The 23,665-nt window shown below is 38.2% G+C and overlaps 1 long non-coding RNA gene and 1 other non-coding gene across 2 annotated transcripts; both read right to left on the bottom strand.

The window, feature by feature from the left end:
- Positions 1-4,602: 4,602 nt before the first annotated feature.
- On the bottom strand, positions 4,603-15,050 carry LOC116546091. Its single transcript, XR_004266586.1, has 2 exons — positions 14,847-15,050; positions 4,603-4,803 (listed from the first exon to the last, which is right to left on the bottom strand). It is a non-coding gene; the product is annotated as an uncharacterized LOC116546091 (long non-coding RNA).
- On the bottom strand, positions 11,621-11,727 carry LOC116548867. Its single transcript, XR_004267580.1, has one exon. It is a non-coding gene; the product is annotated as a U6 spliceosomal RNA (small nuclear RNA).
- Positions 15,051-23,665: the final 8,615 nt, after the last annotated feature.

The raw sequence follows: 23,665 nt of genomic DNA, 5'->3' as shown, positions 1-23,665 counted from the left end.
GTCTTTTCATGTTTTTCTGCCTGCTTTATATTCTGGCTGCGCTGGCTGCTGATTAGATGGTGCCCACCCACATTAAGGGTGGTCTGCCTTTCCCAGCCCACTGACTCAAATGTTAACACCCTCACAGATACACCTGGGATCAACCCTTTCATCCTTCAATCCAATCAAGTTGACACTCAGTGTTAACCATCACACCCATATTCATGAAATATTTATGTTGATTATTTTTTAATCCCGTTGAATTCTATGAGGTTGAATGATTACAGGCACTTAGAGTAAAAATAAATCTAACCGTAAATAAGAATGTGAATGATACATGTGTGTACCACTCAGTCATCATAAATATTGGTGATAATGTGATAATGCATTACTAAATAGTGACCTCTCATCATGAGTGCCAATTTATTTCATAAAAATAATAAATGTATAACAACACAAAAAGAAACTAACATATTTTAAAAATACTTAAGTGCACCATGAGGGCAATTTTTTTTTTAAATTTCATTTCCCTATAACTTACATGATTTCAAGGCTGATTTAAAAAACACCTATAATAAAAACAAATCTTATTTTAAATTTGTTCAAATTGATTCCTGAAACCCTTGCTCATGTAGGAAAAAATAAAAAAAAAAAAAAGAAAAATTTGTGCAGAAATGGTTTGTTTTTCTAGCTAAAATTGATTATCTTAAACTTTCCTACTAATCATTTCTCAAGGAAAGGCTTATGTGAAACATTCATTAAAATAGATTTGCAGCGGCATTTTTGTGAAGCAGGGGATTGAGGTAAGCATACTTAATCTACTATTTTGATGGAATCCAAAGGATTTTGTTAAAAGCTGAAGTACTTTGAACCCAAGTATTTAAGCTTCAAACCAAGCTTTAAGCAGTAGGGGAAATGTAAGTCAAATTTTGATTCAAGTCAACCTAAGATCCTTAGCTGAAAAAGTACTTAGGTTCTTAAATATATATATCAGATCTGATTCTTGAACATATTTTTGTGTGCACACAAACACATGTACTGTCTTCTGTGAATTCTGTTCAACCAGCTGATCACTCATTTTGAGGCATTAAAAAAATCATTGTTTCGACATTTATTTAATGAATATTTTTATTCAATATTTATCTGTGTCAAATGCAAACCCCAGAACAACACAAAGTAAAACCACCAGAAGATATAAAGAACAGCCAAGCTATCAAGCAAACAGAGAAATTTTAAGGGGAGGAAGAAGCCCCATTGGGCTACTGTAATTAAGTCATCACAGAGCCAAAACATTGACCTCTTCCCTGGTGTCACAGACACATCAAACAATTGCAGACTAGATCATCCTAGTTTAGGATTGAGTCATTTGTCTGTATCTCTCCAGCACCCAAAACACTGACCAGTACATAGCAGGTGCCCAAAAGAAATGGGCCTTCTTTTGGGATCATAAACCTGACACTGAAATACACCTGAGACATAGGTGAAGTTGTTGCTTACTGGCCCCATTATCAATAAAACTCAGGGTATTTGGGGCTATTTCTGATTCACAAATTATCAGGTCTGTCTGATGGAGGTTGCTGGCATCGAGGGGTGGCTTTCAAGGGTTTTGCCCTGTTTTCTATTTCTCCCTCATCAACATACACAAATGCACACACACACTTCTATTAATATAGATAATGGTTGTTTTCTTAACCTACTGATATGGATTCCGCAAAAGCAAACTTAAAGCTCCCCACTCCCACTTCCACTACCACTTTGCCATTCTCCATGCCTTCATCGTTGGCTGTGGTGAATACTCATTCTCAGGGGCAGGCTTTTATTAAATAACTGGTGACCCCTGGAAACTGAATGTCCAGGGAGCGAACGGCACCAGGATCTTGTTGCGAGAACCAACAGGCCAAACTTGTCAAGAGAATCACAGGTTTCCTATTACAAAGAATAACTCATTTTTAATGATCAAATGAAAATGCAAATTTAGGGAAAACAAATCAGGTTATTTGGAGGACAGGATGCTCTCGGAGGATATTAGTATCATTGTGGTTTCCTGAGAAAGGGCCTCTATTTTGCTTGCTAGCAAAATGCCAATTCTAATTATTCAAACTAACATCCCTCAGGAACTTTTATGAAAATTGAGGTAGATCCAGAAGAATGGGTAGTAACCAAGCCTTTCATTTTGGAAGATGGGAGAGGTCAGCAACTTGCAGATTGTTCTGATGAAGAGAGTTCTTGGGAGGCTGAATGCAAGTCTCCTGGTAACAGAACCTTGTTGAGCAACTTGAGCAGATCTACTTCCTCTGCCACCTTGTCTTCTATTAAATTAATTAAATAAGCCCTTTCCTTAGTAAAGGCCCTATATGCAGCACCCAGTAAAATGTGAAATACAAAGATGAAAAGTTATTTTTGAGACTACCAAGTGAGATGGTGTTTGGAAAATTGATATGTATTTTATTATAATGATTATTATTATGAATTTTATTAATGGCTAATATCCTATTTGGTATATACATATATTATCTATTACCACAAAAATTCTCCATAACAAACAACTACAAACCCCCATTGCATATAAAAAGATTTATTTCATTCATGATTAGCAGATTGGGCAATTTGGATTGGGCTCAGCTGAGTGGTTCTTCTGATCTTTTCTAGGGGGGTTAGCTGTCTGCCAGTCAGTCTAGGATAACCTTGGCTGGGAGATGGGGGCCATCTCTGCTCCCAACTCTGCGCCATGTGAGTCTCATCCTCCAGCAGGCTCACCTGGACATGTTTTCACAATCATGGCAAAAGGCTAGAGCAAGAACAAGCCTAATTTCACAAGTGCTTTTCAAGCCCCTGCTCACATCTCATTTGCCAATATCTCATTGGCCAAGTCAAGTCACAAAACTGAGAGCAGGGTTAGAGTGGAAATGTGCTACAAATTTTGTGGCATAAGATGTGTCCACAGAATAGTAAATAATTAGGACCAATAGAGCAATCCATTTACCACGTGGGGCATGCTATTTTTGTTTATTTGAGAATATTCATTTATGTTACTTTATTTTTATATAATTAAGACAATGTTTTATTTTATCAGAACTCTTTTTTATCTTTTCTTTGTATTATTATTATTATTATTATTATTATTTTAAAGTCTTGCTCTGTCACCCAGACTGAAGTACAGTGATGTGATCATAGTTCCTCCTGAGTAGCTAGGACTACAAACACGTGCCACCATACACGGCTATTTTTTAAATTTTTGATAGAGTTGGGGTCTTGCTATGTTGCCTAGCCTGGGTTTGAACTCTTGGCCTCAAGGGATCCTCCCACCTTGGCATCCCAAAGCACTGGGAATACAGGTGTGAGCCACGACACCTGACCTATCAGAACTCTTAAGAGTAGTGTCTCTCAGATTTTTTGACTGCAATCCACAGCAAGTGTCAATCTAAATAACAAACCAAGAGAGGATCTCTAAAAGAAAGCAATGTTTTTTTGTGAATAGAGTATTACAATGGCACTATGTGAACCAAAGTAAACTATGTGTGTATTCAGGGGACTAAAGGAAGACAAATATTATTAAAGGAAAAATGAGGCGGATTATTACATTATTGTTTTGAAATAATTATCCTTGGCTCCAAAGACTGATAACAAGAGTAGTGCCAGTCCAGACGGACAGGCAGCTGATGAGTAGATAACCTTGCGGAAGTATTTTTTCTGTAAGTTTGCAATGTCCTTTGTGCAAGGTTGTAGTTTCTGCAGTCTTTTGTGACAGTTTTTGTTACCAGTCATAAGAACCCTCTCTTCATAGCCTTCCCTGGCTCTATTTGTCAGGGCTGTTTGGTTTGGTTTGGTTTTAACATTAGCAACTCCATTTTGATTCTAACAACTTTCGCATAAGAAACACATTGTATACAAAATGTGACTCGTATCATACAAAAGTTTCACAAAACATGATTTCCTCTAACTATGCATATTTCTTTTTATTATACTATATAATTTTTCAAGGTGTTGGTTATTCACTAAATTAATTTCAGGAGTCACTGAGTCAAAACTAACAGTTTGAAAAATACAAAATTATAGTGTCAGAGGCGTGTGAACCAAAGCAACTCCATCTTGAATAAAAGCTGGGTAAAATGAGGCTGAGATCTACCAGGCTGCATTCCCAGATGGTTAAGGCATCTAAGTCACAGGATGAGATAGGAGGTTGGCCACAAGATACAGGTCATAAAGATCTTACTGATAAAACAGTTTGCAGTAAAGAAGTCAGCTAAAACCCACCAAAACCAAGATGGTGACTAAAGTGACCTCTGGTCGTCCTCACTGCTACACTCCCACCAGTGCCATGACAGCTTACAAATGCCATGGCAATGTCAGGAAGATACCCTACATGGTCTAAAAATGGGAGGCATAAATAATCTACCCTTTGTTTAGTATATCATCAAGAAATAACCATAAAACTGGGCAACCAGCAGCCCTCGGGGCGGCTCTGTCTATGGAGCAGCCACACTTTATTCCTTTATTTTCTTTATAAACTTACTTTCACTTTACTCTGTGGACTCACCCTGAATTCTTTCTTGTGTGAGATTCAAGAACCCTCTCTTGGGGTCTGGATTAGGACCCGCTTTCCTGTAACAATAGGGCTTAAGCCTTCCTTGATCCCTTTCTAGCTTTAGGGAATAGCCTACAAATGCCTGCGGGAGTCAAAGAAAGCAAGTAGCGTATCTGAACTGGGATGTCCCAGTACAACTACAAATAATCTCTAGAACTCAGAAACATGGGCATGAATGGTCTGGGTTGCATCTTCTTCTGGTCATCCCTGGAGTCAGAGTGGCCTCTGGTATGTTGAGGCTAAGAGGTGGTAGAAGCAAAAACAGGAGAGTGTTAATATTCATTGAGACACTTTGCCGAGTTCTTTAATGTATTAACATTTTTACAAGGAAACTGAAGCTTAGAAAAAATAAGTTACCTAAGGTCACACAATATTTGGCAGAGCAGGGATTTAAAGATCTCCATTGCCACATATTGCAATGAAACCTCAACCTCGCCCTACATCAAAGCCCTCATTTCCTTAGCACAGTAGGAAGAGAGAGGTGTGAGTCAAATCATGCTCACTAAGAATCATTCACACTAATATGTGACATTCAACCTACATTTAGCAAGTGTCCACTAAGAGTAAAACCCTGTGCTTTATGATAGCTTGAGAAAGGTATGTAAGTGATGTAGTAGATGAAACATTCTTTTTTTTTTTTTTTTTTTTTTTTTTTGTTAGAAAGGGGTTTTTTTTTTGTTACCCAGGCTGGAGTGCAATGGCGCGATCTCCGCCCCCCGCACCCTCCGCCTCCTGGGTTCAGGCAATTCTCCTGCCTCAGCCTCCTGAGTAGCTGGGATTACAGGCACGTGCCACCATGCCCAGCTAATTTTTTGTAGTTTTAGTAGAGATGGGGTTTCACCGTGTTGATCAGGATGGTCTCGATCTCTTGACCTCGTGATCCACCCACCTCGGCCTCCCAAAGTGCTGGGATTACAGGCGTGAGCCACCGCGCCCGGCCAGATGAAACATTCTTATTAGAAAATACATGAATACAGTAGCTGGAAAAATTGCCATTTAAAGAGTGGCAGCTTTTGGTTTGTAAGTGTGTGTCGGGAGAAGGAGGTCCTAGGAGGAGATTTGAGTTTACTTTTGAGGCTGATTATTGTTTCCATTTGTTTTTCTGGAACACCCACCACCCTGGGGACTCTCAGTTACGCAAATCAAAGACATATTACTGCCCATTCCTTATAGAAAAAACCTAAATGCAGTGAAGTAACCTGAATATTTAGTGTTCTGTGTAGTCAGGTAAACTGGGTAGATGTTTTAAGGACAGCTGCATCACCGAGGATTATTTGTCCCTTAGAGAGCAGTTATTCTTCTAAATACAGCTTTAGACTGCTTTGTGCCTCTTTTGTATTATGTGTTTCTTGGGCAAGTTTGTGTATGTTTATTATCTAAGCTGTAATCTACAGCATGTCAGAAAAATAAATGGACTAGGCTCAGTGCAGCCTAAACTGAAATGAATTGGTAAAGTCTTACAAATATCACTCAAAGATCTAGACCTTGAAAAAAAATGCACTAGTCTCAGACTAGTTTGACATGCATAGGTTAGGGCCATATCTCTCTGGGCTTCTCTGGGAAAAAACAAAACAAACCATCCTCCTGCAATGACTATGAGTGGCAGTCATTCCTGGCAAAGAGAATAGGGACTGGGAAGGTGAGAATTGGCCTGGGCAAAGGAGCATAAAAATTCTCCTCTTTAGGACTTTGAATTTTAGCCTAGACTCCAAAGCCCATTAGTGAGTAGAGGAACTCAGGTGTTGAAAAGTAAACTAGCTATTGACCCATGGCAATAAGGTAGGAGAGATGCAGAGAGGCAGGTCAATCAGAAGTCCTGAGTATGGGTCTGGCCCTGGGAAGCATTTGTAAGCTCATTTCTGTGTTACAATGCTCTCTCTCATACCTTCTATTCTTTAGAGAATTGAGGACAAGGGCCTATCCAATATTTGGCCTGAAGTAAAAGAAAAGAACAGTGTCTCTTGCCAAAAATAGTAGTGACAGTGGCGGTCACCACCAGAGGACAGCTTTGCCAAGCAGAATGATAAACTAATGAGAGTTATAAGCAGCAGAAGCATGAGGGTCATATGAGAAAGACAGAGCAGAGCAGAGAGGATCTGAACCGAAGAACCAATCTGCTATGGTCTGGATGTCTGTGTCCTCTGAAAAATTCATAGGTGGAAACTAATGACCAATGTGATGGTATTAAGAGTGAGGCCTCTGGGAAGTGGCTAGACCCCTCATGAATGAGATAAGTGCTTTCATAGAGGAGGCCTCTGACAGCTGCCTTCCCTCTTCCGCCGTGTGAGGAGATGGCCAGAAGGCACCATCCATGAACAAGAGAGAAGATCCTCACTGAGGCAGGAAAATAGGGTCTGGAGGCAGAGAACATAAGGCCAATTCACATTTCAGCTATAACGGGAAATATCCTCTCTATAGGGTGAATGCCATAAACGACCTTGTAACTTTACTTCATCGTCTTCGTTTACATACGGTATACCCCAAGTAGAGGGTATTTAAACTCACAAAAGCTCTGCAAAGGGACTTTGAGCCCCTATGCTCAGACCCGCTTCCACACTGCGGAGTGTACTTTTAATTTTCAATAAAACTCTTCATTCTTTCCTTGCTTTGTTTGTGTGTTTTGTCCAATTCTTTGTTCAAGACACCAAGAACCTGTATACCCTCCACTGTTAACATCCCCAGACACTGAATCTGCTGTCATCTTGATCTTAAACTTTCCAGCCTCCAGAACTACGAGAAATAAATTTCTGTTGTTTATAAGCTACCCAGTTTATGGTATTTTGTTAGAACACCCAAATAAACTAAGCCAACATCAGATCGCTCCCTGAATGGGAAGCTCTCAGGAGCGGCTGGGAGACACTGTGATGAAGGCTAATTTCTGGCAGCAAATCAGGTGGAGATTAAGTCATAATAATTTGGATTCCTTCCTCTTTGTAGGAATATGGCAACACAGCAGATATTCTGAGGAATCCCAGTACAGAACATCTTAAAGTGCTGAATGAAACATGTATAATACCATTTTAAATGCTTAGCTGAGTAGAACACAGTGAAAGAAATCCTCATAGGATAAAAGTAGTAAAAAGGCATGAATCCAAGCCATAACTGAGCATTGAAATGAAATCTTGTCTTCAGGAAATCTGCCAATACATGATCATGAATAGTTTTTAAACAGAGTACAGGCATGTGCAGAAGGACAAGAGACAATGCCTGGGTTTATGCAAATTGACAGCGTTTCCTAGAGCCAGTTCCACAAAAACCAACAGCCTCAGTGAAGGCAAGATGTAAAAATAAAATTAATATCACTGCAATAGACCGTAAAAAGCCTTGACTCTCTCAGCTTTGACTGTGGGTAAGGAAGGAAAATAAAGGCTCTTCTAAGAATTACGAATCACAAGGTGACAGTCGCATAAACTTGGTGTAAAATTTACACCATAGGCTGAAAAACCCAACCTGAGAATAGAATTGTCATAATTACAGATTAGTGTGGGCTCCAGGTGCCTAGAAGAAGCAATCACAAATCTCTGGGGAAATGAACATTAACTGAAATCTCAAAGAATTTCTAGAGAGTTCCAATAACCATAAGCTCACAATTTAAAAAAAAAAATCACAAATGCATGAGGGAACAAACTACCATGAGCAAGAGCCAGCAGAAAAAAATATGCATATATATATCAGGCCTACAAAGACTAAATATATTGTAAAAAAAAAATATATATATATATATATATATATAAATTTAGTGTGTTTACTGTGTTTGAAGAAATAAAGGAGGATATTAAAAGTATGATTGACAAACCATAAAATATTTTTTAAAGACTACCGTATTTGATATTAAAGAATTACAGTGGACTTCTAGGGGGTATGAAAATGTTAGTATCATTTATTTAAAGGAGAATCCTTATCTACTAGTCATACATATTGAACTATGACAGATAAAATAATATGATGTCAGGGATTGCTTCAGAATTATCCAGAGAGGGAGAGGACGTAGGTAGGGATACAGAGGAAACAAGATTAGCTATGAGTTATTCATTGTTGAAGCTGGTTAATGGGTACATAGGGCTTTACTACACTACTCTTACTTTAATATGCTTGAAGTTTTTATCTTCAATAGTTATCTTTTTAATACACAGGGAGGTTTGAAGAAAAGTAAAGTTGAAAAATAAAAAAAGTATACTAAGTAAAATAAGAGATGTAGTGGACATATTATACATTGTATCAGATACAATTAACAACAGAATTCATGAACTGGAAGATACATCTGAAGTAATCACCAAGAAAGCAACACAGAGAAACAAAGAAATGAACTATATTAGAATTTGAGATGCTGGAAGGCAGACTTGGAAAGCTAAACAGCATCTATCAAGAGGACCATTGCTTGATATTATTGTGTCATTTATTGTGCCTTTATAAAGAAGACCTCCAACAGCTGCCTTCTCTCTTCCACCATGTGAGGAAATAGCCAGAAGTCACCACCTATGAACAAGAGAGTGGATCCTTACCAAACACTGAATCTGGTGAAATGACTTTTTAAAAAAGTATTATTTTTAAAAGGGACATATTTTAAAAAGAGAACTAATGGAGAAAATGGACAAGATATAATATTGAAGAGATATTAGCCAAGAATTCTCCAGAACTGATGAAAGACACAAATGCTCAGATTCAGTAAGCTGAACAAGCGATCAGCAAAGAAATCTAAACGTGGATACATCACAGGAAAACTACACATCAACAATAACAAAGAAAGGATCCTTTGAGAGAAAGGATGTATGACATGAAAAGTAATGTTGCAATTGACTAATCAACAACAGCACTGAAAGCCAGAAGACAGCAGAGAAATATTTTCAAATTGCTGAGAGAAATAACTGTCAATATATAAGGGTGTACTAAACAAAATGATTTTTACCAAAAGCAGGGTAAGGGAAGTCATTTCATACAATCAAAATGGGAGAGTTTACTACCAACAGTTCATCGAAGGAACTTTTTGAAGGGCATACTTTAGATAATGATCCTAGAAGTATGGTTTGACATGCAAGAAGGAACGGTGAGCAAAGAAGCCATGTTTAAAGAGACATTAACTATATAAAATAATAATGTTGAAGATGGAGTGAATGTACTCCCTGTTCCTCCTGCTAAATACAATTAAAAACCCTGGATATTATATAAAAATAAACGTAAGAAGACTCTGAATGGTGGAGGGAACAAGGCAGATCAGCCAGTGACCTCAGGATCTGAGGGACAACACAGTGGTGAGGGCCCTAGGTTTCCTTCTTGCCTCATGTATCCCAAAGTGGATGCTGAAAACACTGGCAATCTGAGAATGTCAAAAATGTAGATTAACAAAAAAGCACACTTAAAGATATACAAGTAGCAATTGCTTAATCTAAACAATGAAGAAAAATTAGACTGAAAGAATAAAAAAGAACAAAGCCCCAGAACATGTGGGATTATAGAAAAAGATGTAGGATTTGTGTTATAGAAATCCCAGAAGGTGAGAAAGAGAGTGGGGCTGGAAAATATTCAAATAAATAATGGCTAAAAATTTCCCAAATGAGGCAAAAAGCAGAAAGCTACATATTTAATATCCAAAAAGGATAAACTCAAAGAAATCACACCAAGACATATCATAGTCAAACTCCTGAAAACAAAAGACAATGAAAAAAATCATAAAGCAGCAAGAGATAAGTGACACCTTACTATAAAGGAAAAATTAAAAATTACAGCTAATTTCTCATCCAAACTATGGAGGCCAAATGGAACTGGCACATTTTTCAAGACCTGAAAGAAAAGAATGCTCAACCAAAAATTACCTGTGAAAATATGAACGTGAAATCAAGATATTCACAAATGAAGTGAAACAAAGAGATAGCGTCACCAGCAGACCTACTATAAAATAATGGTTTAAAGGAAGTTCTCTAAATAGAAAGAAAATAATAATAAAAGAACATCTTGGAACATTAGGAAAGGAAAAAAGAACAGAATAAAATTGCATAAAAAGATACGTTCATCTACCTAAGAAATCTCTGTAATGATACGTTGGAAACTAACATTGGTGGCCTCCAGATAAGAAAATTGGGTAGCTGGAATGGCAAGACTCTTCACAGTATCTTTCAACAGTTTTAAAATTTTGAATCATCTTTATGTATTCCTAAATTAAAAGTAAAATGTAAATTTGATTAATTCTACAGAAAAAGTAGAATTAAAATATTGATCATGAATACCATTTGTGATGGCTAGTTTTAGTTGTCAATGAGGCAAAAAGCAGAAAGCTACATATTTAATATCCAAAAAGGATAAACTCAAAGCAATCACACCAAGACATATCATAGTCAAACTCCTGAAAACAAAAGACAATGAAAAAAAATCATAAAACAGCAAGAGATAAGTGACACCTTACTGTAAGGGAAAAATAAAAAATTACAGTTAATTTCTCATCCAAACTACAGAGGCCAAATGGAACTGGTACATTTTTCAAGGCCTGAAAGACAAGAATGTTCAAAGAAAAGAATGCTCTGGATTAAGTTATGCCCAGATAGCTGGTAAAACATTATTTCATTATTTCTGGGTGTGTTGGTGACAGTGTTTTTGGAAGAGACGCATTTGAATCAGTGGATCCAATAGGGAAGGTCTGCCCTCACCCATGGTGGGGAGGCACCATCCAATGCATTGAGGATAAAAGCGCAGAGGAAAGGTGAATTTGCTCTCTCTTCTGGAGCTGGGATAGCCACCTTCTCTTGCCCTTGGACATCAGAAGCCCATGTCCTCTGGCCTGCAGAATCCAGGACTTACACCAGCAGGCCCCCAGTTTCTCAGACCTTCAGCTTTGAACTGAGAATTACACCACTGGCTCCTCTGATTCTCCGGACTTCAGGCTTAGACTGAGCCACACTACCAGCATTTTCGGTTCTCCAGTTTGCAGACGGCTGATTATGGTACTTCTCAACCTCTATAATTGCCACAGCCAGTTCCTATAATAAATCCTCTCTCATCTGTTTATCTATATATCTAGATCTAAATCTAGATCTAAATATTTTTTTTTCTTCTTTCTTGATTTTAAAAAATATGGAACGCTTCACGAATTTGCGTGTCATCCTTGTGCAGGGGCCATGCTAATCTTCTCTGTATCTTTCCAATTTTAGTATATGTGCTGCTGAAGCGAGCACTAGATCTAAATATTCTACTAGCTTTGCTTCTCTGGAGAGCCTTGACAAATGCACCATATATGTCAGAGAAGCAAATTGGCTTAAAGCATTCTAAGGTCTTTTTGTTTTTCGGAGGAGATAAAGATATTAATTAACTTTCAATATTACTAAGTTGATAACAACAAACTTTGGAATAATCCTAAAATGAAGCATATATTTCCAACTAGAATAGGGGAAAACTGAAAAAATAAAAAGGCAACTCAATTAATTCAAAGAGGACAAAAGGGAAGAAACAAAAGGAAAAGAAAAAGCAGAACCATGAGGAAGCACAGAATATAGTGGTAGTAATACCTTTCAAAATAAAATTAATTATGTTAAATAATTAATTATACATTCTAGTTAAAAGGCAAAGATGATCAGATTAACTTTAAAAATAAGATTATCTTAGACTTTTCACAGAGGCATAGCTAGAACATAACAAAAGAGAAATGCTGAAGGTAGAAAAAAATGTTCCAGGTAAATACTAATTTTTAAAAATCTGGTTTAGTCACATTAATGTTCATAAAGTAGCCTTTAAAGCAAAATTTATTACTGGAGATTACATGATAATAAAGTGTAATTTAATTAAGAAAAGACAATGGTTCTAAACTTATATGGTCCTAATAATACAGCTTCAAAATATATAAAGCAGAAATTGATAGAACCACAAGAAGAAAATGATAAAACTGCAACCATATTGGAAAAGTTTTACATATCTATTTATTTTAATCGTTGATAGATCAAGCAGACAAGAAAGTTTAGAAAGTCAATACAACATTCGAGTAGCATAATTCACAAGCATGATCTAATGGACCTACATACAGCGCTGCCTTCAACATTTAAAGAATTTGAGTTTTTTTTTCAAGCTCTTAGGAAACATTTATGAAAATTAGCTCCATAAAAGACAATAAAGAACATATCAACAATTTCAAAAAATGAGTACCATATAGGCCATCTTTTCTGATTATTAAGTAAGTAAATGTGGAACTGATAAGAAAATCATTTTTAAAAGTCGTAAACATGAGCATTTTAAAACATCTTGTTATAATATAACATAAATGCTTTTACCCTTGAGCTCAAAAAATCACAGGAATAGTTATTCAGTCTAATTCCATTTATATAAATTCAAAAATAAAGCAAAACTGAAAATATATTGTTCAGAGATATATTTGTGTGTGATAGTAACTGTAAAGAAAACAGGAACAAATAACTTTAAAATTGTTCTTCACATGTACCCCAAAACCTAAAATGCAATAAAATAAATAAATGGGAAAAAAAAAATTTAGAATAGTGATGACCACCAGTGAAAGGATGATGGAATCTCACTTAAATTGTGTGATGAGTGCAGGGGCGTTGCTTTTATAACATTTGCTTTATGCTTTCATGAGAGAAAGATCTAGCACCCAGTATGATCTGACATGCAATGTGTATGTAGAACATATATGTGTATATACAGAACGTATACTTACAGAATATATGCTAGCACATTATTTACTATATCTGTGGTAGACTTATTACAAAATAGGCCTAATTTTTGCTATTTCTGTATATTCTCCTTTTGCAATGTAAATCTGCAGCTTCTTCTAATAAGTCAATTTCCTTACTTCTTGAAGCTCGTACTCCCAAGAAATACATCTTCCCATTTGTTTTTCATAATAAGCAGCCATTTTCCATTGGTCTTAATTAGCATTGCCTTTTCTTGAATTCATGCAATTTTCCTTGTACTCTCATGACCTCCTTAAAAATTAGGCATCCTGGCCTCCATTTTTTTACATGTAAATTGTCTGGCTTATAGCTCTTACTTTAATTATTATTTTATTAATAACCCTTGAAGCTTCCTAAAGGTATTTGCCTTCTTAAATAGAGAGTACTTGAAAACCCTAATAGAATTCACCCACCAAGGAAAAAAAAAAAAGAAAAAAGCATGTGGGCTGGAGAAGAACTTGGGGAAGGCAGACCTCAGAGTTGAACGCCAAGAGCAATTCATTTCTATCAGTGGCCCCTTAAAAATAGGCCTGATCCAGTGTTCAAGTATATTATTTTTTAGAGGAGGAAATGAGAGGGAAACTATCCTTCTTTAAATAGTCTATATAAAAAGATTTTCTTAAAATAAGGAAATGCCATGTAGACGTTTCTCTGCACAGGACGGCTGACCTCCTAGGCTTGTCCCTTGGCTCATGTTCATGTAAATTATTTTTGTTAAAACACGTTCTGTTATAAAAACGGAGGTGTTTTTCACTTCCCCTTTGCAGTTAATGGCCAAGAATCTTAAAATAACAGGACTGAACTCCAGGCTGAAACCTAAACATGGCAAAACATGTAAATCCTCAGGCTATATCTGATACTCAGCTAATTAAACAACTAAGGGATTTCCTTCATGAGAGATGACAGGCTTTATCTACCTGCCTTGCTTATAAGTAACGGGAAAGGGAAGGGGGGTACTGAATTGTGATGAAATGTTTCACTAAACATGACATATCTCCAGAAGCAATTCCTTTTCCCTGCTATGTAGAGCACTAACAAATTTGAGGAATAGCAACTTTTTAAAATAATCTTTTTATTTTAGAACATCATTAGATGTACAGAAAAAGTGTGAAGATGGTATAGAAAGCGTTCCCATATGCTACCCCCACCCTACAGTTTCCCCTAGGATTAGCACTATACATTAGTGCAGCACATTGCTTATAATTAGGGAACCAAATTGATATGTCATTAACTAAAGTCCTCACTTTTTCAAGTTTTCTAATTCTTCCCTTAATATCTTTTTTCTGTTCAAGGATCCCATCCAGCATCTCACATTAGATTTAGAGCTCAAGTCTCTTTTAGCTACTCTTGATTGTGACAGTTCTTAAGTTTTCCCCATTTGCCATGACTTTGACAGTTTTAAAGACTACTGGTCAGATATTTTGTAGAACATCCCTCAACTGGAATTTGTCTAATATTTTTCTCATAATTACACTCAAGTTATGTGTTTGGGGGAATAATATCACAGAGGAAAATGGCAATCTCATAAAGTGTCATTTTTATAAATCCCATTTTTCCTTTTTCTAAGGTAGATAGGAGCATGTAGGAGTGCACATGTACAGAAAAAAATCACTTACAGAGGAATAAGTCAAAATGTCACCCATATCACAAGGAAGTGGCCCTCTCTGAGCAGAGTCAGAATATGCCTCCGTCCCATATTACAGTTGCTACGTGGTCAATCATCAAACCTGAGGGAAAGTCAGGGGAGGAAGTCTGCAAGGGAATGAGAAGGATGAAAGATTTGTCACAAGAATCGTTTCTACTTCACAGAAAAATCTTCAAGTGTGGTGGGTCCACCAGAGTGTTCCTATCTTCTTTCTTTCTCTGTCTGCTTGTCTTATGTCTCTCTCTTTCTCCTTGATTCATTCATTCATTCATTCATTGTTTTATCCTCTCAACTAGTATTACTGAGTGCACTGAAAATTGAGTAGACACCGAAAGACATTCCTATCCTCAAGGTACTTACTTTCTAATGGGATAGAGGTATCTGGTAACAAATAAATGCCATGAAGGAAAATAAAACAGGATAAGAGGAATCAATCTGGGTGGAGAAACGGGAATTTGTTGTCTTAAGGAAGGGTAAACTTTCCCTCTAGCTTTTAAGGGTTTGGTAATTGAGTCTGACATAATTGACACTAGGCAGATTAACAAGAAAAAAGAATAAAGATGTATCATGTGCATGGGGGCATCACAGGGAAAAACACTGATTATCTACCAACCCACTGAGAGGTAAAAGCTTATATACCCTCTTTTTTTTTTTTTTTTTAGACGGAGCTTTGCTCTTGTTACCCAGGCTGGAGTGCAATGGCGTGATCTCGGCTCACTGCAACCTCCGCCTCCTGGGCTCAGGCAATTCTCCTGCCTCAGCCTCCTGAGTAGCTGGGATCACAGGCACGCGCCACCAGGCCCAGCTGATTTTTTGTTATATACCCTCTTCACAGAGGAGACAGGTTGGGGACGTAGGCAACTTAGGGGAGAGGAGATAATTTCTGGAAAAGATGAACAGGCTCTTAGAAGAACAGGTGGTATCCTGTGATGAAGTCTGTCTGGGTGTGGGGTCAATCCCCAGTCTCCTCTCCTGGGAGGTGAGTTGAATCTTCCCTGGTTGATGAGATTCCCGGGGACGGGATTCATGACAACTGAGATCTTTTTGAAGTATCTGTCTTTAGGAAGATAAAGAAAGTTCAGAGAAAAGCCCCTCAAGGCATTTGCTGTTCCCTAAGTGCCCTGAGTTTGAAGTCCAAAGTGACATATTTGGGGGTGGCATTTCCTGAACACCTTTACTATTTTAGAGAGTGATCAGGGAAGTCTTCTCTGATAAGAAGAAGGGATCCAGGTTCCAGACAGAAAACAAACGGCAAGGGCAAAGGCCCTGAGGTAGGATTTGAGATCTTAAGAGGTGTGCTAGAGACGGGGGGCAGTGACAGACATACATCTTCGAGGGTTTTATTCTGTTAGATAGAAAACCACTGGTGGCTTTTTAGTTGAAACAGTGATATCATCCCAACTAGGTATTTAAAATATTACTTTGGCTTTGATTTGGCGATTTGTTTGGGAATGGGAGAGCTGGTGGCGCATCTTGGCAGGAAAACTTCTTAGAAGATAATTACACTAGACAAGGCAACAGAAGACCACCAATTGAGCCAAGGTGGTAGCAGTGGAGGTGGAAAGGTGTAGGTAGATTTTGTATATAATTTGAAGGAAGGAAAAAGGGATGTGCTAATTAATTGCATACAAAATGTGAAAGAGTTTCCAGGTTTCACAGATATGAAATTATTCTCTACTAAAAAAAACACATTGCTTCACCCAAATTTTCAGCCTCTAGATATGTTGAGACCTGACAAAGTCTCACATGTACACTCTCTTTGAGGCAATAATAGAAAGAAAGACTTTTTTCATTTATTTTCTTTTCAGTTCTCTCCTTTCTCCCCCAAGTCATCTACTTTAATATGCTTATATTTTTAAACATGCCTGTATCCTTGCTAAATCCTTTGTGTTATTTTATGCATATTGTATTTCTAATGTACCAAGAAGTATTGACTTCAAGATCTCATTTTGTTTCTTTTTCTTTTTTTCTTTTTTACCTAACACTGTGGTTTTAGGATCTGTTCATGTTGCTGTTTGCACATCTAACATTCAAAGAGTTTCCCTTACTGTGCAGTATTTTACAGTATCTATGACCTTACTGATAAATAGCTAGGTTGTACACAAATTTATGCTATTACATCGCATTTAGAAACATCCATGTACAGATTGCATTATGGACCACTTTGTGGGTGTCTCTGTGATAAGGAATTGATCATTCTCTATTCCCATCCACATCCTTTACTGTTTTTTTTTTTTTTTTAACTTTTGGAGTTCCTCATATTCTAGATACTAATCCCAATCAATTAATCGCATATTACATTTATTTCCAGTCTGTCATGAACCTGTTAACTTTATCTATAGTTTGCCCTATTTGAACTATTTAATTTTAATGTGGTCAAATAATCTGTTATTTTTTTTTAAATCCTTAAAGTGTACAGAGTTCAGAAGAATCTCAAGAAACAACTTAGACTCATGGTGGGAATGTGACACAGTCAAAAGTGCATGTTTAAAACTGCCAAGTTGAATTTCCATTGAATGGGGTATGATGTGAAAAACATCAGTATTGTAAATTTCATCCACTTATGGAGTTGGTTATGTTCCACCCTATTCATCTTCTTCCCTCTCCATACTTTCTCCCTTGAGGGGTCATGTACTCCACTCTCTTATCCATTCTGCAGACTCTAGCCAAGATCTCTTTTAAAATTCCAGACTCACATTTTCAACTGCCTGATCTAGGGTGCAGTAGAAATATGTGTCTCCCTTACCTGTCACTTCTCCCTTCTTCTGACTAACAGAATATAATTACAGTAGTAAACACTTGTATACCATGACAGACATTTTTTCTGTGCTTTACAAATATAAATTCTTTCAAACTTTATATTAATCGTGTTTTAAAAACCCTATGAAGTCACACTCTTATTACTCCCATTTTACTGATGAGAAAACTGAGGCTCAGAGAAATTGTGACTTGTCCAAGATGACACAATTAGTATGTGCTGGAGCCAGGATATGTCTTTTTTTCTGTGGGGAACCAATTCCATATTTCAGGAGTGGAGTTGACACCATCACACCCCAGGGATATGCCCCAGGTTCCCCAGTACATGAGTGGGTCAAGGATAGGCATGTGACCACACTGAACCTATCAAAGTCTCTTTACAGAGGCTTTTTTGTCTAAGCCCTGGGGAAATTATCTATTTCTGCTAATGAAATTGTATTGGTATGTGAGGCTGCCAAGGCTCCATTAAGCTATCCACTCAAAAGAACCTGAGGACAGAAAGAGATTGATACCTGATGACATCATTTGAGTCCCTGGATCCAGTTATGACAGGGGCCAGTACCAACTGAGCCCATTCATTCCCCCTTTTCCTTAACCTACTTTGCATTGGATTTCCTTTACATGTATTCAAAACAAATCCTGACTGCTGTCAATAACCTACAAGTACTTTTGTCAGGTTTCTTGTTGTCCTTATAATTTTTTTTTTTTTTTTTGAGATGGAGTCTCTGTTGCCCAGTCTGGAGTGCAATGGCGTGATCTTGGCTCACTGCAACCTCTACCTCCTGAGTTCAAGCGATTCTCCTGCCTCAGCCCCCTGAGTAGCTGGGATTCCAGGTGCCATCCACCATGCCCGGCTAATTTTTTTTGTATTTTTAGTAGAGATGGGGTTTCACCAGGTCGGTCAGGCTGGTCTTGAACTCCTGACCTCATGATCCGCCGCCCTGGGCCTCCCAAAGTGCTGGAATTACAGGCATGAACCACCACGCCTGGCTACTTATCATTTAAATAACCTTCTCTACTGAGGGAAATTCCCACATTATGAATTCAGCCTCATCAATGCAGAATTCAGAACCCAAATTTCCAGCCACTTCGGCAGCTCGGAGGCAGGCATGTGACCCAGACTCTAGCAGCCATCTGTCCGCACACAGGGTCTCACATATGCATGCAGCCTCCATCTTTGCAGATGCAGGTAGCAGCTGATGAGTTCAGCTTTCAGGAGCGGCAGGGGTTACAAATGCAAGTCGTTGGCTCAGAAGTAGCTCCAGTGCTGGAGCAGTAGGAGCCACACTAGTCGATTCCTTTCATTTCCTGCTTGGCAGCGGCAGCGGCAGTAAAGGTGGCTACCTCATCAGGTCAGTTCTGTGATGTGATTTGGGGCGTTGCTCATGAAAGCTTAGCCTTGAATCTGTTTCTCCAGCTCTCCCAACAATTCTGGGGAACAATTCCCAGGAGAACCGTCCTTTAATAAATCACATTCCTACTTAAATTAGGCAGCATGGTTTCTGTTGTTTGCAACTATAGTTAGAATGCCAGCTGATATATCCAGTCATAAAACACAAGCTCTAGGAGATCAGAACATCATAAAGGGCTTGACACATAATAGATGATTAATAAATTATAGATAGAATATAACTATGATCATATAACTATTCTGCTCACAGTCTATGAAGGAAGAAAAATAGAAAAATTACGCTCCACCCCATCACCGTAGATAATGATTATTAACCCTTTGGTGACTCTACTTCTAGGTTTTCTTTCTCTATAAGTACAGACATAGACAGACATATAGATATATATAAAGAAATGGAATATTTTAAAGTAAAATGTGATTATAAGACACATATTGTTTATAAGCTGCTCTTTTTTCCCCTCGTTTCTTACTTTTTAAAATCTCCATACGTCATTGACATTATTTCATGTAAACAAACATTTTCTCTTTTTGAGACAGGGTCTCACGTTGTCGCTTAGTGGCTTAATCACAGCTACTGCAGGCTCAGGTGATCCTTCCACCTCAAGCTCCCAAGTAGCTGGGACTACAGGCACACATCACCATGCCTAGCTAATTTTTTGTATTTTTTGTAGAGATAGGGTTTTGCCATGTTGCCCAGGCTGGTCTGGAATTCCTGGGCTCAAGCGATCCTCCGCCTCAGTCTCCCAAAATGCAGAGATTACAAGTGTGTCACTGCATCCCTGCTTCATGTCAACAGATTTTATCTCCACCATCATTCTTACCAGCTAATGGCTGCAGGTTTTCCATTGTACAAAACACATTAAACCAGTTTTGCATTTTGATGTGTTTGAATTAGTCTCAGTACCTATGTATTATATACGCAATATGTTTTACCTATGTGTTAAATTATTCTACATGCAGTTATGCATCTTGATTATACATAATTATGTGATAATCAATTCTCTTAGAGAAATATTCTTGACAATGTATCTCTGCTCACTTGATTGGGGACTTCTCTCACTTTCTATTTCTTCCCAGAATCAAGGCAACAAAAATGTGGAGTATATCAAATTATCCACACTAAATATTAAAGGTTTGGGAAGACTGTTTGTTTATTTGCCTGCTTATGAGCCCTGCTTATCTCATCCCATCTTATCCCTAAGGCTTTTGTTTGTTTGTTTGCTTGTTTGTTCATGAGATACCATCTCACTCTGTAGCCCAAGCTGGAGTACAGTGATGCAATCATTGCTCAACGCAAGGCCAAATTCCTGGGCTCCATTGATCCTCCCTCCTTGTCCTCCCTGGTAATTGGGACTACAGGTGTGTAACACCACGCTCATTTATTCATTTATTTTGCTAGATTTGTAAAAACCAAAATTCATTACATTTTAAGCCTAGCTTTCCCATTACGTCTTCAAGGTCAAACAAGATATTTTCTCAGGTGAGTTTTTTAAAAGCCATCTTAGTTTTACATGTAGTGGCATATTTTAGGTGATTAAGTATAATAAACCATGCTCTATGAGAAAACCCTGAATCAAAAAGACAAAGACCTGGTCAAGAAAAAGAAATGTCTGCCTATTCCTGAGAACTAAGGCTAAGTGAGACCTGCCCATTTCCCTATTCTGTGGCTAGCAGAACATCTTCTTGGATAATGAAGATTTCCCTCAGGGCTAGGTGGAAAGAGACTACGTCCCTGGTGATCAGCAAACATATATTTCCAATTTGGGGCATCTTGTGGTTAATTGTCTCTTTTGTCCAAGGGGTAGCCTCCCTGACTCCTCCCCAGATATATATCATTCTCTCCAAGACGCCTCAGTATAAATAATAGAATAATTGTAAAAATGAACAAATGTACTTCTCTGCATTCAAGTGGTTACCATGGCAATGAGTGAATCACCAGTGTGAATTTCCTCTGAGCCAGCCACTCGGTGAAGGACCCAATGCTGCCTGTCTTAACCAGAGCCTGCCTCTGCAGCTGAGCTTGTCAGACCCTCTCTTCACGGAGTTAGAGGACACTCAAACCTATCAGAGGAGAGCTGCCCACCTTCTAAATCACAGATCTCTCAACATCTCTCTCTGTAATCCCACTCAAATTGCATGCCCAATAGGCTTCTTAATGGAGTCAGCAGAGAAATGATTCATATCAGCCCTAAGTGTTCATTAGAAATATTGGTACTAAATGAACTAAGATAATTTATCTGAAACGTGCACTTAAAATTATTCGTTTTTCTATTTCCAGCTTAGTGAACGATTTTCCCTTTATGAAGCCTTAGGAAGCTTTTCATTCAATCGCCATAATCCTTTATATTAATATATTTCAGAGCCAGTTTCCTACTCTACCGTCTTTATTCTGTTAAATCTTTGTCTTTCTTCTCCTCTTCTTCCAGCTTTTCTTCTTCTTACTCTATAATGTTGACTACTAAGTGTTTGCCTCCATGTCACCCATTAATGGCCAGAATATATTAAAAAAATCATTGTTGACTCATAACTGAAATAGCCATTAGAGGCACAGTCCTGGAGGAAGGCCAGGCCAAACACCCTGCTTGGGTTGTATTTGATAACCACCGAGGTTCTCTGTGTATAACTAGGCCCCAGAGTTTTCCAGTAAAATTGAACTTTGATTTTTGGCCAACTCAGAGCCCTCCTTATTCCATCTCATCTTATCTCTAAGGTGCTTGTTTGTTTGTTTATGAGAAATGGTCTCACTCCGCAGCCCAAGCTGCAGTGAATGATACAATCATTGCTCACTGAAAGGTCAAATTCCTGGGTTCAAGTGATCCTCCCTTCTCAGCCTTCCTAGTAATTGGTACTACAGGCATGTACCACCACGTCCAGCTAATTTTTTTTATTTTTTGTAGAAATGGGTCCGGCTATGTTGCCCAAGACGGTCTCAAACTCCTGGCCTGAAGTAATCCTCCCAACTCAGCCTCCCAAAGTGCTGGGATTACGGGTGTGAGTCACCACAACTGGCCTCTAAAACTTTTAGTGATACATATTCTCATGTCTGCAAGACCCTGACTGGTTCCAAAACAGTCTGAGTCCTGCCTGACCAACATGGAGAAACCCCGTCTCTACCAAAAATACAAAATTAGCTGGGCATGGTGGTGCGTGCCTGTAATCCCAGCTACTCAGGAGGCTGAGGCAGAAGAATCTCTTGGATCCAGGAGGCGGAGGCTGCCGTAAACTGAGATCGCGCCATTGCACTCCAGCCTGGGTAACAAGAGTGAAACTCCATCTCAAACTTCATCTGCCAGCAGCAAGAACTCCTTCCCGGGGGAGGAAAGGAAAAAAAAAAAAAAGAACTCCTTCCCTGAGCTTTTGAGGATTGAACCCCTTTGACTCTGATCCAGGCTGCAGACTGGGCACATGCACACACCACACATCCACACATATTTTCTCTCACACACAAACACACACTAAATTTTTGGTCTGTTCGTGGATCCCCAATGAAGGTTGGGGTGTTAATTGCTGAGCAAAATGCATTATTCAGGAAGAAAGGGTACAACACCAGATCCTAGCATCTGGTTTTCTGTCCTAACATAATTCATCCATGAGTGCTCTTTAAACACTTCTTTTATGCCTAGATACTCTTATCTCTCACTAGGTACTTTGAAATGAAAAACAAGAGAAAAATATATAAACCTTGTTCTGTAGTATTCTGTAAGTTAGCAAGATAAATGAAGAGAGACAAATACGTGAATGAATAAATAGAAAACATAGGAGGATAAAGGAAAAAGAGAAATCTCTCTCTCACACACACAATGCAAAAAGGAAGACAAGGAAGGAAGAGAAGAGAACTTGTGGCTGGAATTAGTCACAGATGCCTTCAAAGAAGTAACTATTGGATGAAACTCCAGATTACACATCACGCTCCAACCACAAATGGAAAGGAAATTGGAAACTCCAAAGTAGGCTCTCTGAGGTTAATGGTGTGATCACACACCTACTTCCTTATTAACTCCAGTGTTAACTTTTCCCACATCCGGAACTGGGAAGGAGAAAGGATGTACAGTCGAAAGGAAATAAGGACCTCTCTATTCACCTAAAAGTGGTGTGGTTCTGCATATTCTCTCAATGTTTTAGTTGTGGAAAACCGGCAGTGCCAAGAGGCTGTCCCTGTCTCTCTGCAGGGTTACTGAAGTCAACGAACTGCTCTGTTATGGGAAGAGTTCACGAAAGTATTTCTTAGGCAGAGAGAAAAATAACAAAAGGGGTTTTTTCAACTTAAAATATTTATATGAACAGGAATACTGTGCTGTATCACTCAAATGTTATGCTAAACTGAGAATCCGGGCAACCTTCCCCGGGACTGTGCCTCGGCAAAGCAGCTGAGCTATGGAAGATCAAGTTTATATAAAAATGTGTAGCCAGCACTCGATGGTCCATATGTAAGTGTCCTAAGAATGAGGGTCTTACATATGAAGTATGTGCCACCGGCTTTCCAAAACAACAGGAGAGGATGTATACTTTAGATAGCATGTTCTGGTTTCTATCTTTTTTTTTTTTGAAAGATTTTAATACAACTGTCAGAACTGACCAATTATTTAAACAAATCTAATCATGGCTGTAAAAAGAAATCAGTG

This window comes from Sapajus apella, unplaced genomic scaffold (assembly GCF_009761245.1).
Source record: "Sapajus apella isolate SASKATOON/1434 unplaced genomic scaffold, GSC_monkey_1.0 scaffold5, whole genome shotgun sequence".
Taxonomy (NCBI): Eukaryota; Metazoa; Chordata; class Mammalia; order Primates; family Cebidae; genus Sapajus; species Sapajus apella.
The sequence above is the reverse complement of the archived record's forward strand: the minus strand, read 5'-3'. Positions and strand labels throughout refer to the sequence as shown.